Source organism: Octopus bimaculoides, chromosome 6 (assembly GCF_046866305.1).
Source record: "Octopus bimaculoides isolate indiv1 chromosome 6, ASM4686630v1, whole genome shotgun sequence".
NCBI classification, from domain to species: domain Eukaryota; kingdom Metazoa; phylum Mollusca; class Cephalopoda; order Octopoda; family Octopodidae; genus Octopus; species Octopus bimaculoides.
In genome coordinates, this window is record NC_142933.1 from 89,693,197 (window position 1) to 89,712,364 (window position 19,168).

At 35.2% G+C, this 19,168-nt stretch overlaps 1 protein-coding gene across 9 annotated transcripts in view; it reads right to left on the reverse strand.

Annotated features, from left to right (window-relative positions):
• The window catches only part of LOC106869351 (uncharacterized), a 387,885-nt gene that overhangs the window by 125,711 nt on the left and 243,006 nt on the right, over positions 1-19,168 (reverse strand). For 3 of the 9 annotated variants that reach the window (XM_089354242.1, XM_089354239.1, XM_089354243.1), the window contains one exon: positions 1,501-1,556. The exons of the other annotated variants lie outside the window; for them this stretch is intronic. The gene's annotated coding sequence lies outside the window, so the exon portion shown is untranslated. The remainder of the gene's footprint in view (positions 1-1,500; positions 1,557-19,168) is intronic. 9 annotated transcript variants of the gene reach the window in all.

A 19,168-nucleotide genomic window follows, 5' to 3' on the forward strand; every position in this document is an offset into this window, starting at 1 on the left:
GTTAGTCTTGTTATTTGCGACATTTTGGTGTCAAAAGAAAATTGTAAAATCCTGCATGTTGCATAGATTTCCAATTCTTTACCAACATCACCATCACTGCTGTTACCATCGCCGCCGCTACTGCCAAAATAGCTGGGAAGTTAACCCTGTGACAGACTGGTTGAATTAACCTATGTTGTCAACAAGAACACTAACAATAACATGAACAAAAACAAGCCAAATAATTTCCAATTTAATTAAGGGTGGGGAGAGTGTTGTAATCTCAGTTATTTATATGCTATGGAGACTGGGTACCATGATGGTACCTTAGGGTACCTAATGATGGTACCTTAGGGCAGGGGTTTTCAAACTTTTTGACTTGCGGACCCCTTTATATTTCAGGCTTTACCTTAGGGACCCCCTTATAAACACTTATGAAATTTATACATAAATATTTGCTTAAAATAACATATATTTTTACATTTATTTATCTAACAGTATTTAACAAAATAGGTTTATTGTCAATTAAAAGATTTCGATTAAAAAACATATATAAAATCAAATTGCCCATAAAAAGTATTTGCTGTCCATGGACCCCCTGTCTTGTCCTTGCGGACCCCCTGTGGTCCGTGGACCACAGTTTGAAAACCCCTGCCTTAGGGTACCCAATGATGGTACCTTAGGTAAGATATTATTGGGGTAGGATTATTGTAATTGAAAATTATGGTATCTTAGCGTAATTACTAATCACAAAAATAATTTGCATGTATCTTTAATTACTGGGTGGGGGAGCATAGCCTAGTGGTTTGGGTGTTGGACTCATGATCATAAAATTGTGGTTTTGGTTCCTGGGCACATTGTGTTCTTGAGCAAAACACTTCATTTCACATTGCTCCAGTTCACTCAGTTGGCAAAAGTGAGTAACCATGTGAGGGACCGACATCCCATCCAGGTGGGGAATTTATGCATCATAGAAACTGGGAAACCGGCCCTTATGGGTCAGCATGACTCGAATAGGTAACGTTACCCTTTTTTTTAAGTATTGGCAGGAATTAGGAAAATGCAACTGTCAAAACTGATATCAGTGGAATCACCTTTTGACTTTGGTTACTGGAAGGAAAGCATACTTGAAGCTAAATTCTCAGTCTTGCTTAAAATATGACCTAATCCAACTGGTTTAAATTTAATTATGAGTCTAGTATATGACAAAATCAAATTCCTTTTCAAAATGAATGCAAAGGAAGTCAAACTATAATTTTTTCTTTATTGAATCTCTGTAATCTTTTATTGATATTAGCAGCTGTATAACTGTTAGAATACAGTCATAGTCAATGGGAAGAACATAATAACAATTGGCAACAATTACTTTCCTTAAGTACTGATTATGTACTGATACAGCCACATTATGTTAATATCTCATGTCTTTCTTCAATATGACTTCAGTTATTAAAGTAGAAGGAAGAGAATGGTTTGGAATGAACAGGAGATAATGTTCATAATAAATTATACAAACCAACCTACCCTGTAGATTATAGTCCTACTTCACCTACATCTATAGAATTATCCATTGATTTGACCTAACAGAACAAGAGAAAAACGAAAGAGTGAGAGAAGGAGAAGATAAAAAGTAAGGGAAAATACAATACAAAAATATTTAGAAGCTCCAGGTGATATTCTCTGAGAAAAATTCACCATTATAATAAACAGTTTTTGCCTTATTTTATTTATTTTGTATAACAGCTGATGAGCAATAGAGCTGTTAGTTATATGCTTGTGACAAGCCAATCACTTGTTCACTGTATTTCTGGTAATAAAAGTGATAAGGGAGTGTCTGTAAGTTAGAGTGGAACAACTATTGCAAGGGACTTGTTCAAGAAGTACCACACTGATGCTTACACCCTTTAACAAAAGATGTTGACATGAATAAGTGCATGTATGAAAACACACACACGCGAATACACACACACACACACACACACACACACTGCAAAAGTAGTTGGGATTAGGAAGGGCATCAAGTCATAGAAATCAGGCCAAAATAAAATGTATGAACGCGACATGGGCCTCTGACCATATGTAGGAGTAAATCTGAAGAACTGACTCAGATCATGAAGACCTGTCCAGTCCATACCAATATGGAAAACAGACACACACCAGCATGGAAAGCACACATGTGTACGTATGCACACACACACACACACTAGTGTGGAAAACACACACACCAGTATGAAAAACTCACACACACTCACACACACATATGCACGCACGTACATGTGAAACAGTGCTACACAATAGGATTGAACCAAAACCATGTCATTGTGAAGCAATTTTCTTTTAACCACACAGCCATGTTATACAGCTATGAGTTACAAAGAAATAAAACAGGGGACAGTGGTACATTTAACTGTAATAATATAACAGGCATCAACTAAATGGCAGAGAAAAATGGTAAATCATCAAATAACTACAAAAGGAAATAAGAATGAAAGGGATATTCTTTAAACAAATAGCCGTATGTATATGCAAACATGTGCATAAATACACGCACCAATGCACAAATGTATATGTGTACACACATGCATAAAGATGCACATATATATTTTCATGGTGTTGCTGTAAAAACTAGTAAAGCACAAATAGTTGGATCAATAATGTCAAAATAGGAAGAGACAAATTAATTGGTAATCTACTTATAATGCTGTTGGCATTTAGTAATTTTGGGTCAGGCTGGAAATTGTGTTGCAGACAATTGCAAATCACCATTAGTATTTCTTATTACATGCTGTGAAAAAATATTTCAACTGATGTAAATGTGCAGCAGATGTAATAGATGTGCAACAAAAACCCCATGTTGCATCATAAAAAATAAAAATATGCAAACCCTTGTGAAGTGGCTTCTATCACTTTCCTCTACTTATTCGAATGTTGTGTTCTCTCTTCCCATCCATTCGCCAGTCACACAGTGTTCCAGGACACTGGATGAATGGTGAAAAGATAGGAAGAGAGACTGTGATAGTCTTCCTATCAACATATCCAAGATAATCATACAAAATCCTTATAGAGTTATTTGTATAGCTAATGATATAATTCAATTCTTGCAATTTTATAGTTGGAAAGAACACATTGGCAGAAAGAGAATTTCAGAGAGATAAAGTTCTGGGAAAGAAACATTGGGTAATATTGTGTATAATGACATAAGTGAAAATGATGGAAGAAATGGGGGGAAATGGTTATTTTCAAATAGATCTGGGTTGGGAAAAAGAGACAATTGAGTCACATCTGACCTACTACAGCAATGTTTTGTCCAGGCTCTGACTCAATTATATATATATATATATATATATATATATATATATATATATATATATAGATAGATAGATAGATAGATAGATATATATATAAAAAATTTACTTTTATTTTAAATTTTAAAATATTCTGTAAAATATATATTGCAAGCATACACTGAGAGTAAGAGCCCAAATGGAACTGTGACTAACATTGGTTCTGATTAGTCAAATCACTGATTCTGTGGAAATCTTTTGTTATTTCAATCAATGTAAAAGACGCTTATGAATACACATAATAAAGGATGTGATCTATTTCCCCTTCCCTTTGTATTTACATGCCAAGCCAAACAGTAGTATTGACTCTATGTGGTTTAATTAGTTCAATACCTCAACCCATGTGATACTAACCCACTTGAGATCACTCTTAATTCTATGATACAAACTTCCCCTTTTAGAGTGATCTAAATTTAAAACTTTACACCAAAATTTCAAGTAAATTCATGTTCCAAACACCAACTCAATATGGCAATTATTTCAGTGAATTTTTCATCGTTTTCAAAATTAATTAAAACCAAGGCAGTATGTTTCAAAAGAAATATGGTAACAAAAGGGTTAAGCTCTGAACCATGCATGTACTAAAAGTTTTACAGATTCAACGTCTCATTTTTTTTTTTTTGCACTTCATGTCTTGGGAATTTTATAAATTCTGCACTGTGGTCTTTTAATTATAAAAGTCTAAATCATGTCTGTAAAAAGTTTAAAATTAGAAAGCTGTCTCAGTTGCAAAAAAACAATGAATTGTTTGGATAAGTTGAAAGTTGTAGTTTCTAAAGCAGATAAGAAAACTTACCCGAGTTGTTTGTACCAAACATGTCATAGAGACATTATTTTATTGTTTTGCTTCATTTTATTTTTTATTGTTACCTTTCATTTATTTATTCCTATGACTTTATCTCTTGTTTCTTTACTGCTGACATAAGAGCCAACAACTTATTTCTGGGTGGGAAATATAACTTTTACAATTTCCCTATCCTATCACATAGCACAATTGAATGCTTACAGTCAATTGCAAGCAGATGGGTGTTGAAGTATATAACTATACCATAGGTATTGAGTATTGTTAAAAGCAAGGCGTTATACTGGCCTATATTGTTAACAATGACTAATAACAACACACAAAAAAAAAAGACTCTTTAAAAAAGATAATAGACTGAGTGTGTGGTAATAAGCTTGCTTCCCAACCACATGGTTCTGGGTTCAGTCCCACCGTGTGACACCTTTGACAAGTGTCTTCTACTATAACCTCTGGGTCAACCAAAGCCTTGTGAGTGGATTTGGTAGACGGAGACTAAAAGAAGCCCACCACACACACACACACACACATGTGTTGGTCTACTCAATTTCACTTACAACATTAAGGCAGAAGATACTTGCCCAACATTCCATGCAGTGGGATTGCACTAGGGGCTTGTCAGGAAAATGTAGACAGGGAGAGAATTAGGAATTTGGTTTGAAGGCTTGTAACAGGGTAAAGTTTACTTAAGACATCCATAGACTAAGTGGAACTGTCAAGACAAGTGGCATGGTTGGACTTACAGGTCCAAAACGGGGCCTACCACATGCAACATGGCTTGAACTTAGGATAGGTAGATTAAATATCTCATGTTATCACTACACTTGATTATCTGCCGAGGGAATGTCTACATTTGAAAATAAGATGAGATTACCATCACTGGAGGGAAGGCACATGGTTTAGTGGTTAGGGTATATAGCTCATGTATTCAACTCCTGGTGATGTGTTGTGTCCTTGAGCAAGACACTTTATTTCACGTTGTTCCAGTCCAATCAGCTGGCAGAAATGAGTTGTACCTGTAATTCAAACGGCCAACCTTATCTCACTCTGTGTCACACTGAATTTGCCAGGGAACTATGTTAAGGGTACACGTGTCTGTGGAGTGTTCAGCCACTTGCATGTTAATTTCACAAGTAGGCTGACCTGTTGATTGGATCAACTGGAACCCTTGTTGTAACTGGTGGAGTGCTAGTTTGACTATCAGTGGAGTATCTTTGTTAATACTTAGATACTTAGATAAGTTTCAGCCAGAATTGGCTTAGGCCATGACTAACTTAATGGTTCACATCTGTGGCTCAACAGCAGGATAGACCTGTGACTAACTAAACAGCAATATTCTCAATATTCCGTCGAGGAGACAGTAACATGGTTACTTGACCTACTAGAAATAGCAACTGAATTTCCCTCCAGCCACAACCCCACCAACCATCTTACATTCACACGGGCCACATTCCATAATGTATGTCTGTATAATCCTAAACAGAGGATGGTCCTAACCGAAATGCTTTTAGTAACACAGCACCCACTACACTCTCTGAGTGGTTGGTGTTAGGAAGGGCATCCAGCTGTAGAAACTCTGCCAAATCAGATTGGAGCCTGGTGTAGCCATCTGGTTCACCAGTCCTCTGTCAAATCGTCCAACCCATGCTAGCATGGAAAACGGACGTTAAACGACGATGATGATGATGATCTACTTGACTAGAGCAAACATGAGGCTACATACAACAACACTCTCAACACTACTACACTGCAGAATAGTTTACTTGTAGATTGATTATGGTAGGAAAATTTATTACTAAACATTTCTCACTAATTTGATATTCCTTCTTTTCAAATACCCACACTTGCTTTCTCTCTTTGTTCTGTTGTTCCCTACCATTCTCCTACCATTCTCGTCTTCTCTTTACATTATATGTCCATTATTTCTTTTTATTCTCTTTCCATTCTTTACCATAGTTTTCCATCTTTGATTTGGACAGAGGAGTACATGTCCACTTCAAGCGTTAGTAATTTACTGTATACAAATCACATAGTTAAACCAGTTGGCTTAAGTGGATTGACCTTGAAAAGAAATAAATAAACCATCTTCTTTACTGTCACACAGCTTTCCCTCAACACCTGGCAGATATAAGTCACAGAATCATGCATAGTCACAGATGCACATAAATATACTGGGTTAGGAGACTTGAAATAATTTTACCAGCGAAATTCATTGTAAATGGCTTGCACAGTCTAGCATAAGGAGTCATTTTGAATGTAAACAAAAAGATTATTTATTGTGATTGTGGCCATCACTTTGAAAAGCCTGGTGTTGCAATCATGAAACATCAATTATTAGCAAAGGACAAAGCACATAACATTGATATTCTCAATGGACATGCATGAGTGCACCAGCCAGTTATTGTTTTTTTTACCCCCCCCCCCACCTCTTCCACTCTTTCTCTGTGCATCCCTATAACGATTCATATTGATAATTAAAATTGATTGTAGGTTAGCTCTTTACATTTTATGGATATTTATATTATACGGAGACCTTTAAAAGTTCTGATTACACTGGCATTTTATTTGTTATCAAATATTTATTCAATCGTGTTTCTTTGTTACATGTGTTTATAAATAGTACACAAATCAATGAAAGTTGTCAAGGAATGTTCCATTTCATGTTCGGACTTTTTTAATTACTGAAACACCATTCATATATTTGGTATTCAGATGTTATATACCACGCATTACTGTGTGATAGAAAACTACATCATACCTTACTAGATAAACACCAAAAACAATAGGAGCTTGTAGGTATTTCTCTGTATTGGAACTACACTCATGAATCATGATAAACCTATAGATATCTTTAGCTTATAACAAAGCCTAGAAGCTTCTTTCTTTTAATATATTTACTTGCTTAACCATTTTGTTACTATATTTCTGTTGAGATGCTCTGTGTTTTTTTCAATTAATTAAAAATTTTTTGTTGGCACTCTGTTGCCTACGACGTCGAGGGTTCCAGTTGATCCAATCAACGGAACAGCCTGCTCGTGAAATTAACATGCAAGTGGCTGAGCACTCCACAGACACATGTACCCTTAACGTAGTTCTCGGGGATATTCAGCGTGACACAGTGTAACAAGGCTGACCCTTTGAATTACAGGCACAACAGAAACAGGAAGTAAGAGTGAGAGAAAGTTGTGGTGAAAGAGTACAGCAGGGTTCACCACCATCCCCTGCCGGAGCCTCGTGGAGCTTTAGGTGTTTTCACTCAATAAACACTCACAACGCCTGGTCTGGGAATTGAAACCGCAATTCTATGGCCGCGAGTCTGCTGCCCTAACCACTGGGCCATTGCGCCTCCACTAATTTTAAATATAACAAAGTATTTAGTGAAATAACTTTGTTATCATTAAGCTAGTGTTAGGAACATAAATTGTGACTAAAGTTTGGTGGAAGATTTTAATTCAGAACTTTTGAAAACAAGACATTTGTACTACAGAGCTAAAAGTGTCTCTAATATTATCAGCATTAAAATACTTAACAAATAAAATATAAAACTTATGAATCCTGGAAATATGTATACTGTAGGAAATGAGATAAGAATGACAATGTAGCATAAACTCATACAATATTATGAGTTTGTGTAGTTCCATTCTTTGGGAGATAATTGAGAAACAAATAAATAAATAAATAAATAAATAAATAAATGTTTCTAACATTGGTGTAAGGTCTGAAATTAACAGGGAGAAGGTTTGTTGGTCAAATTGACTCCTGAAAGATGAAAAGGTTAAGCTGACCTCAGCAGGGTTTGAACCCAGGATGTAAAGAGTTAAGACTAAATAAGGCTCTAATGATTCTACTAATTGACTGCTCAGTGTGCGTTTGTTTGTGTCTCTTTGTCTGGACATTGCATGATGGTTGTAAATGATTGTCATTGTGATATGAGTTGTGTCATTTGTTTCTGATATTCTGCCTGGACATGTCTGGTCATGAGGAAATATCTTGCTTGGAAACAGATGAGGGTCAGGAAGAGGAAAGGTCATCCAGTCACAGAAAATCTGCTTCATTAAATTTTGTCCAACCCAATGTATATATGGAAATGTGGACTTTAAAACAGCAACAAAAATGACGATGATGATGATGAGGAGGAGGAGGAGGATGATGATGATGATGATGATGATGACGACGATGATGATATTCAATGTGTCCTTCCCAGCTTTAAAACAGCAAATAGTAATTTGAACACGATTTGACTGCCAATTCTAGGAGGTCAAACAACCATACAGAGGATCTTTCAACTCATCTTTTTTAGTGTCATAATTATAGCTGGTGTGAAATAAAAAAAAAAAAGGATAATTTTTTCCCCCCTATTCCCTTTAAATTGTATAAGTCATTAGCTCAGTAAAAAAATTATTCATTTCAGTATCTCATTTACACAGCTAAATATTAATTCTATTGGCCTTGAAGTTTATCCTTTGCACTTACAACTCAATTCATAATCAATGATACTATACATATTATTGATTGAAGAGAATTCTAGTTTTATTTTGTGCAGTTATGTAACTGGATATATTATAATGCTTGCAATTTATATCAAGTGTGCTATTCATAACAAGCTCATCACACAGATATGTCATGTATATATTGAAAATCTATAATGTGTATATCATATGTAGCCAACAAATATGGATATCATTTAAATCCAGGATATCCATGATATGCACTTACACACATGTGTGTGCATAGATATCTCTATCTATCTATCTATCTATCTATCTATCTATCTATCTATCTATCTATCTATCTATCTATCTATCTATCTATCTGTCTGTCTATCTGTTTGTCTGTCTGTCTGTCTGTCTGTCTGACTGATTGTCTGTCTGTCTGTCTGTCTGTCTGACTGATTGTCTGTCTGTCTGTCTGTCTGTCTGACTGATTGTCTGTCTGTCTGTCTGTCTGTCTCTCTATGTATATATATAAATATATATATATGTATATATATATATATGTGTGTGTGTGTGTGTGTGTGTGTGTGTGTGTGTGTGTGTGTGTATATATATATATATATATATATATGTATACATACATATATATATATATATATATATATATATATATATATATATATATATATATATATGTATATATATATATATATATATATATAAAAATATATATATATATATATATGTATACATACATATATATATATATATATATATATATATATATATATATATATATATATATATGTATACATACATACATATATATATATATATATATATATATATATATATATATATATATATATATATATATATATATATATATGTATACATACATATATATATATATATATATATATATATATATATATATATATATATATATATATATCTGTGTGTATGAGTATGTGTGCATGTATTTATAGCCCAAATATGTTAGATTTAGCAGTTGTGATTTGGTCTCAACTGAAGCCAAGGTTGAGAAGACTTTATGATCAAAGGCATTATTTGAGGACCGGAAACATGAAACTCGCTGCATTTAAAGAAACTTCAGCTTAAAAACAAAACAAAATAATGATGACAATAACAACAACAACCATATTAATCATGTGATGCCTTACAACTGTGCAATTGTTTCAATACAGTCTTGAATTTCTTCAAAGGCCATTGATAGAATATAAGAAATACAGGACTGTATTGAAACTGTCAAGTTGTATGGTTGTAAGGTATCACCTGGTTAATGTAAATTCTGTCTGTCTTATCTGTCTGTCTATCCATCTATTTATCTCTGTCTATCTATCTATCTATCTATCTATCTACATATATATATATATGTGTGTGTGTATGTGTGTGTGTATGTATATGTATATATATAGACAGGTAGATAGATAGATAGATAAATAAATAGATAGACAGATAGACAAATAGACATAGCTTACATTGACCAGGTGACATCATTCAACCACACAGTTACTTCAATACACTCTTACATTTCTTATGTTTCTTCAAAGACCTTTGAAGAAATTCAAAACTGAATTGAGGCAACTGCAACACATCATTTGGCTAATAAAAGATATTTACTATTATTATTATTATTATTATTATTATTATTATTATTATTATTATTATTATTATTATTATTATTACTATTGTTGTTGTTGTTGTTGTTGTTGTTGTTGGTATTATTATTATTATTATTATTATTATTATTATTATTATTATTATTATTATTATTATTATTATTATTATTATTATTTTACTTTCAATTTTGTTTTCATTTCTTGCCAAGTGTCTTCCTTTACACCTTGGGCAAAGAAACTCATTGTATTCATTGGTAGGCCATTGATATAAACACCAGATTGTTCATTATTGTTGTTGTTGCTGTTGTTGTTGTTATCATCATCATCATCATCATCATCATCATCATCCAGGGTGAAAAACTAGAGGTAGTCGATAGCTTCCGCTATCTGGGCGACCAAGTTAGTAGTGGGGGTGGGTGCGCTGAAAGTGTAGCTGCTAGAATAAGAATAGCCTGGGCAAAGTTTAGAGAGCTCTTACCTCTGCTGGCGACAAAGGGACTCTCACTCAGAGTAAAAGGCAGACTGTATGACGCATGCGTACAAACAACCATGCTACATGGCAGTGAAACATGGGCTGTAACTGCTGAGGACATACGTAAGCTCGCAAGGAATGAAGCCAGTATGCTCCGTTGGATGTGTAATGTCAATGTGAATACCCGTCAGAGTGTAAGTATCTTGAGAGAAAAGCTGAACATTAGAAGCATCAGTTGTGGCGTGCAAGAGAGACGATTGCGCTGGTATGGACATGTGGTGAGAATGGAGGAGGATAGCTGCGTGAAAAAGTGCCACACCCTAACAGTTGAGGGAACCCGTGGAAGAGGTAGGCCCAGGAAGACCTGGGCTGAGGTGGTGAGGCAAGACCTTCGTACATTGGGCCTCACCGAGGCGATGACTACGGACCGAGACCTTTGGAAATGTGCTGTGCGTGAGAAGACCCGGCAAGCCAAGTAAGATCGTTGCCAGTGCCCCTGGACTGGTTCTTGTGCGGGTGGCACATGAGATGCACCATTTTTGAGCGTGGCCGTTGCCAGTACCGCCTGACTGGCTCCTGTAGGATTTTCGAGCGAGATCGTTGCCAGTGCCCCTGGACTGGCTTGTGCGGGTGGCACATAAAAGACACCATTTCGAGCGTGGCCGTTTTCGTGCGGGTGACACGTAAAAGCACCCACTACACTCTCTGAGTGGTTGGCGTTAGGAAGGGCATCCAGCTGTAGAAACTCTACCAAATCAGACTGGAGCCTGGTGTTGCCATCCGGTTTCACCAGTCCTCAGTCAAATCGTCCAACCCATGCTAGCATGGAAAGCGGACGTTAAACGATGATGATGATGATGATGATGATTATTATTAGTGAAATGATGGACTGGTAGGATTACTAGCATACTGGACAAAATGCTTAGTGGCATTTCATCTGAATTTAGATTCTGAGTTCAAGTTCCATGGATGTCAGCTTTGCCTTATATCCTTTCAGGGTCAATGACAAAAGTACCAGTTAAATACTGGGGTCAATGTAATCAACTAGTACCCTCCCTTGAAATTTCAGGCCATAAGAAAGGATTATTATCATAATACTTAGTGAGTCAGACTAAATGCTTAGCCATACTTTATCCGGCTTTACTTTCTGAGTTCAAATCCAGTCGAGGTCAACTTTGCCTTACTTCTTTTGTGGGTGGGTGGGGGTGGGGGTCGATAAAATAATCACATGAGTCCCAGTTAAGCACTGGGACTGATATGATCAACTAACCACTCTCTCTAAAAATTGCAGGCCTTGTGCTAAAATTTGAAGCTGTTATTGCTATTGTTGTTGTAATTGTTGTTGCTGTTGTTGTTGTTGTTCATCATCATCATCATCATCATCATCATCATCATCGTCTGTTTATACAGTTTTATATTTAAGAGATGAGGAATTATGTACATTATATACATTATTTACATTATTTACATTTGACGGATATTTGTCCTCATCTTGTTTGTTGTCATTACAACGTTTCAGCTGATATACCTTCCAGCCTTCATCAGGCTGGGGGGGGGGGGAATATCAGCTGAAACGTTGTGTTAACAACTCCGTCAAATGTAAATAATATATTATATGTTTGACTTTTGCTTTGTATTTGTACAAGTTGGCTCCAAGTCTTCCTCAGAGACCTCAAGAGACAACAAGTTAGGAGTTCATGTTAGTGTTATGTCTAGGGTGTCATATATTTGGTTTTGCACATAGTATTGTTCTAGAGAATGTTTAAGAAAACAAGAAAATTACGAGTTTGTTTTAAAATTCGAGATTACAAAGGGTTACCAGCAGATGAAAACTTTGGTGAAAAAATTACTAAAAAATGTCCAAGGCTTTAACTATACAGAAGAACTAAATTTACCTTACTTTAAAATATCTGAAACAGGTATAGAATAGTTCCAGTAGAGTTGAATTGTAGATTGTATTTATAGAATCTCAGTTATAAATGGTGGGAAATTAAAATGAAGAAATTTAAAAACTAGAAAAAATTAAAATTAAAATTAGGAATTAAAAACTAAATAGGAAGAAATTCTTCCTCTCTCATATACCTTGCCAAAAAATGATGCAAAAGACAAAAAAGAAGATGAAAAAAAAGAAACAAAAAGAATTCAAGAAATCTATAAAAACTAACAATTTGAAAAAGAAAGTGAAATGGGAATTGCATCTGTTCACGTTCAGAGAGGAACTATGACTCAATATTTGGATATTTGGAAGATTAAGAAGAAGAAAAAGAAGAGAGAGAGAGAGAGAGAGTGGGGGGGGGGGGAGATAATAAAGCAAATGGGGAAAAAAAATTCAGGACTTCCAACTTTTCCCTTTCTATTTGATAAGGAGTATATATGAAACAGAAGATTGTTATAGTAGTAGTAGTCGTCATCATCTTTTTTCTCTTTTTTTTTTTTAATAGAGTTACTAGTGGAAACTGGCAAATCTGCTTACAGGAACTCAGCTCTATAGATTCCTGTTGAACAGGTTAGGAGTTTTTGTGGGGTTTTTTTGTGGAGCAAGGATGGGGATTTTTTTTTTTCCCCCCCCTCATATTTTCGGCAGGATTTTTAAGCTTTTGTTACAGGGATAATTTATTGCTGTTGCTGCATCTGCTAAAATAATTAAGCGTTAAGAATCAATGGATAGCAGAGGGGAGCAGGGTGAGTGGTAGGTAGATAGATAGTTGGCAGGGAGAGGGGGGGGGGATGTTAGAGTTTGGTGACTTGTCTTTTTTTTTTCCTGTTTTTTTTTTATCTACAACTTTTTTTTTCCTTTTTTACAACTTCACTGTTACTATTTTCCTTTTTTTATGTGATTGAGTCTAGAGATGAGGTAAAGAAAAATAGCAGGAGAAAAATTACAAAAAAAAAAAAAAAAAATGGAATGGTTATATTTTGTAGGGGGGAAAAAATGTTATATTATTAAATAAGTAAATAATATATAAGTATTCATCTCTCTTTTAAATGAATAAAAACAAAAGAAAAAAGCAACAGCCTTTTCTATAATTAATTCAATCTTTTGCTAATATCAGATATAAAACAGTTAATGGGACAATACTAATATAGTTCTTTGATAAGATATCATAGAATATAGATTGGTTCAAAAGGATTATGAAGATTAAACTAGGTATTGATGAAGCAAGGAGGAAAAATAAGCCAGACTTTGTGATTTCCATTATTGACTTGGTTACCTCATAATTCTGTATTCAAATTCCACAGAGATTGCTTTTAACCTTTTATCTTTGGAATTGGTAAATCAGTATCAACAACACACATCAAGTCAAATGACTTTTTTCCTGTTAACTATTTATAAACAGACTCTTGGGCCCAGCCAAAGGTAAAAATAAAAACAAAATAAAAATCAATACATGTTCAATAGCATAGTTGCATTGTAGAGAATAGGTAAGTTGTCTTACCAATTGGCTATCTGCCTCCGACCAAATGGCATGAGGTGGGAGATAAGTAGTTGCACATTTGATAGTGTCCGACAGACCATGTTAATTGTATATACTCCTGGTTTGATTTACTCGCAAGCCGTGTCACATATATTCAGAGTCCTTTCTACTACCCCCACCCACCACTGACAAGAATAACCTCTTCTCATTCATCATCATCATCATCATCATCATCATTTAAAATCCGTCTTCCATGCTGACATGGGTTGGATGGTTTGACAGGTGCTAGCAAGACAGGGGACTGTACCAAACCTCACTGTTTTGGCATGGTTTTTATGGCTGGATGCTCTTCCCAACACCATCCACTTTACCAGATATATTTTCAATTGATAAAAATAATTTATTTTTGGTTTACTTAACATTAAATCTGTTAGACTTCACTTAACTATATGTTCTTAATGCAGAAAAGATCCCTGGGAGATTTTCTAAGGCTGACCAAGTAGAAGACACTTCCTCAAGGTGTCACGCAGAAGGTCTGAACTTGGAATCATGTGATTGGGAAGCAAATTCTTACCACACAGCTATGCCTGTGCCTATTGTTAATATGTTCTTAACAGAATCAAGATTCCAGTTTGTAAAGGGATGGTGTAAAGCTCTCTATGTTAAATTAGATGTGATGCTATCAGTATAGGATGCTATGTACATATTGTATAGGAGAATAAGGTTTTTTCTATTATATATATATATAAAGAGATTGAGAAAAAAAGTCATCCTTTTTGGGACAAATCACATTTAGAAAACCATGGATATGGAAAATTTTATTTTATATGATTCCTGACAGATTGTTGGCAGTTACTATGTGGCTTCTTATGCATGCTTCAAATAATATCTGATGTGTGGACAGTTGGAAATTTTATTGAATTCTTTACTCATATATGTAGGCTGGAGTATGAAGATAGCTTTCCTTTCAAAATAATCTAATATCTAAGATAAGACACAATAATTTAATGAATAGATGGAAGGCTGGGATGTAATGGGAAGAATGTGGCTGTTATGTTGAGTTTATGAATTATTTTTGGTAAAAGCAAGTATTAACATGTTATTTTTAAGATATTGTTTTGGCAGTGACTTGTTCTTTTATGGATGTCTTTTATCTTTTTTTTATTGTTTACCTTTTACTTGTTTCAGTTATTGGGTTGTTGCCATGCTGAGGCACCACCATGAAGAGTTTAGTGAAGAAGTTGACCCCCAGAGCTTATCTTTTTTTTTTTCAAAGTTTGGTACTTATTTTCACGAGTTCTTTTTGTTGAACTGCTAAGTTATGGGGACTCATATGAACCAACACAGATTGTCAAGCAGTGGGGGGGAGCAGACACACACACATACACACACACACATGCATGCATACAATGGGCTTCTTTCAGTTTCACAAGTCTTTTGTCAGTCCGGAGCTAAAGTAAAAGACACTTCCTCAAGGTGCTGTGAAGTGTGACTGAACTCAGAACTATGTGTTTGGGAAGCTAATTTCTTACCTTGCAGTCACACCCTCCCCTCCATGTTAATTCTGCATCATCACCACCACCACCACCACCACCACCATCATCATCATCATTTTCATCATCATCATCATCGTCATCATCATCATCACCACCACCACCACCACCATCATCACCACCACCACCACCACCACCACCACCATCATCATCATCATCATCATCATCATCATCATCATCATCATCATCATCATCATCATCATCATTTTAATATTTCCATGCCTGCATAAGGTAATATTTGTCATGACTGAACATGTTTTTATGGAAACAAATCACTCTGCTTGTATGACAATGATATATGACACTGCTTGTATAACAATAATATATTATGCTATGTGATTTCTATGTGATTTTGTCTTGTATGGGTACATAGTGGATGTAATTGATTTTATGGAGATATTCAATGGAATATCCTTTCTTTAATATTGATCAACTGGTATACTGTTCATTGTTATTGTAGCTCATGATTAATAAAACTTCTCTTGGAGTTTTTGATATTGTTAATTCTTTTATAACTGGATTTATGAAAAATAGGAAGTTTATTATTTTATGTTTCCCTGTGTACAGTTTGCAAAAGGATGGAGGCTGTTTTTGAGAGAGCGTCAATTTTTTTAACAATATTTTCATTGTGTGAGATCATAAATAGAATTAAGAAATAATCTACAATGAATGTTTTTAAAGAATTCTTTTACTTTATATTCAAATTTTCTATTCACACAGAAGGTCTATGAATAATAGTGTAACAAATCAACCATACTAACTGAAAGGAAATTTCAGTTTCAATCTAAATCCAGTTTCCATAGACAAAATATTTAGCCATCATATTGGTTTCAAATTTTGACACAAGGCCAGCAATTTCGAGGAGGAGATATCATAAATTGCAGACTGGTCAAATTCACATTTCAAAATCAATGTTTGAAGCTGCAACATGTTAAGATATTAATTTCAAATTTTGGCACAAAGCCAGCAATTTCAGGGGAGGGGTAAGTTGATTACATCGACCCCACTGTTCTATTGGTACTTATTTTAATCAATCCTGAAAGGATGAAAGAGAAAAGTCAATCTTAGCAGAATTTGAACTCAAAACATAATGACAGATGAAATGCCGCTAAGAATTTTGTCCAGCATCAGGGGTGGACTGAGCTGTCAGTCAATTGGGCACTACCCGAGGGCCCGGTGCTCTGAGGGGCCCACACTCTACATGTTAACTCTATTAAAACACACATTCAAAGGGGCCCAATAAACAGTTATACCTGAGGGCCCTTAATACTCCCAGTCCACCCCTGTCCAGCGTGCTAATAGTTCTGCCTGCTCACCACCTTGCAGCATCATTTTAAAGTATAACTGCTATCAACTAATGTCACTGTGAAGATTGGTTACATGAAAACCTACTGTTTCAAAATGCTACTCCTTAGCTCAACAATCCCAACATACATTTATAATGGTTTTGACAGGGAAGTTAATTTAGTGATAAAGATCTGTATTCTTTGTTTGACAGCTGATCACTGACAAGTGAGAAAAACAAGTATTTTACAATGTTTTGTCTTGTGTCATAACTCTTAACTCCTGCCTCATCATTAAATGCATCAGAAAACTATTAGGCTGGTTCAGACACCTTCTCTAACTTGCCATTTTCAACCTCCTGGGACTGTTACCTCCATGCTTTTCTCCTCCTGTTATTGATTTCTAATAATGGTATAAAGTTAGAAATTTTGTAAGGAAGGGGTATAGTACTTTAATTTTTATCTTTTACTTGTTTCAGTCATTGGACTGTAGCCATGCTGGGGCACTGCCTTGGAGGCTTTAGTTGAACAAATCGATTTAATTCTTTTTTCCCTCTTTTTTTAAAAAAAAGTTTGGTACTAATTCTATAAGTGTGTTTTGCCAAACAACAAAGACCAACAACAAAGACGAACACTGGTCGTTAAGCAGTGGTGAGGGACAAACAACATAAATACACACACACACACACACACACACACACACACACACACACACACACTCGCATCCGTAGGCTTCTTCACAGTTTCCATCTACCAAATTCTCTCACAAGGCATTTATTTGTTAGCCTGAAACTATAGTAGAAGATACTTGCCCAAGTTATCATGTAGTGGGACTGAACCTGAAACCATGTGGTTGCAAAGCGAGCCTCTTAATGACATAGCCACAGGCATGGCTGTGTCATTAAGAGGCTCGCTTTGCAACCACACGGTTTCAGGTTCAGTCTCACTGCATGGTAACTTGGGCAAGTGGCTATGTCATTTATACATTTGCATTTCACATCGCTATTTGTGAGTAAAAGTGTCATTGATCACATGATTCCAATGAACCAATCCCTAGAGTGAGTTCATATCCTGACCCATATACAGTGGTGGTGTAAAATATACACATATAAAACGTATCTAACACACACACACAAGTAATTATGATGAGTTTTCTCAAAGTTTCAATTTAGCCAACAACAAACAAGATGAGGATAAATATCCATCAAATGTTAAATAATGTAAATAATGTAAAAAAAAAAACCACTGAAACCCCCTTTTTATTTTATTGACATAGAAGAATTAACTATGTATGTACACCATTACTTCATTCTTTACTGTCAGATGTGAAATACATTTGTGTTTATCTTGGCTTATGGATTATATTAAACCCTGTTATCTATTGGTGGTTGGTTTTAAGGTATTTTATCTTTTTAAGTCAGCTGAAATGAATATCTAAATTTACCTCGGCATTAACCAGGTGCTATAATCATTTAACTGAAACCAAAGACGGAATTGAAAACTGCAACAAAAGCTTACAAAAACCTTAAAATAGTTGAGAGATAATCCTTGGCAAATGTAATCCTGGACTATCTTCAATTAGAGAGGTGAGGTTGGGGAGGGAGAGAAGAGTAAACTGAAAGACATTCTTTAAATACACCTACACACTCAGAGAGAGAAAGAGAGAGAGAGAGAGAGAGAGAGAGAGAGTGGGGGGGGAGGAAGAGATATAGAAAAAGAAAGTGATGGTCACACACCTGTACATACATGCATATACCTAATAAAATGATAAACAGTTCTGCTGGGAAGAATATATGAGCATAGTTGCCCAATCAACTGAACTATGAGGCTCATTGAATTGGTGTGCGAGTGGCCGAATATTCCACAGACATATGTATAATTAACATAATTGTGATACAGCATTATAAAGCTGGGCCTTTGACCTATAGATACAATTCATCTGTATAGCTTCGACACAGTTTCCTTCTACTCAATATCACTCATAAAACTTAGATGAACTTGAGGTATTGATAAAAAAAAAATATGCCCAAGATGCCATGAAGTGGGACTGAACCCAAGATCTCATAACTGTAGCAAACTTCTTAACTACTCAGCTACATCGGCATCTATACTAAATATATACAGACACAAATAGCACCAAAAAAAAGAAAGAAAAATTCCATAAATTCCACAATTGTAATGAAGAGTTGTACATTCACTTTCATCGTTAATTAGATAGTTTCCTCTATCTAATTATTAGAATATGTTTT